This window comes from Sinocyclocheilus grahami, unplaced genomic scaffold (assembly GCF_001515645.1).
Source record: "Sinocyclocheilus grahami isolate Dianchi unplaced genomic scaffold, SAMN03320097.WGS_v1.1 scaffold31.1, whole genome shotgun sequence".
NCBI classification, from domain to species: Eukaryota; Metazoa; Chordata; class Actinopteri; order Cypriniformes; family Cyprinidae; genus Sinocyclocheilus; species Sinocyclocheilus grahami.
Window position 1 is genome coordinate 1,622,091 of NW_015505210.1, and position 236 is coordinate 1,622,326.

Here is a 236-nt window from a genome sequence, read left to right on the forward strand (position 1 = left end):
GATTTTTTTGTTTTTGTCAACTATTTCTTTAAAAGTCAGTTTTAATAACTTAAGTTAGAGCTGCATGATTCTGGATACAGAGAATCTATGAAATTTTTGTTTCAAACAGACATCACAGGTCTGAACAGACAACTAAAAATAAAATTAAGAAGTCTGGAAGTCTGACATTATGAAATGTTAATGCTGCAGTCTATTTAAAATGCTTAATCTGAATTCATTTAAAAATTGAATGATTA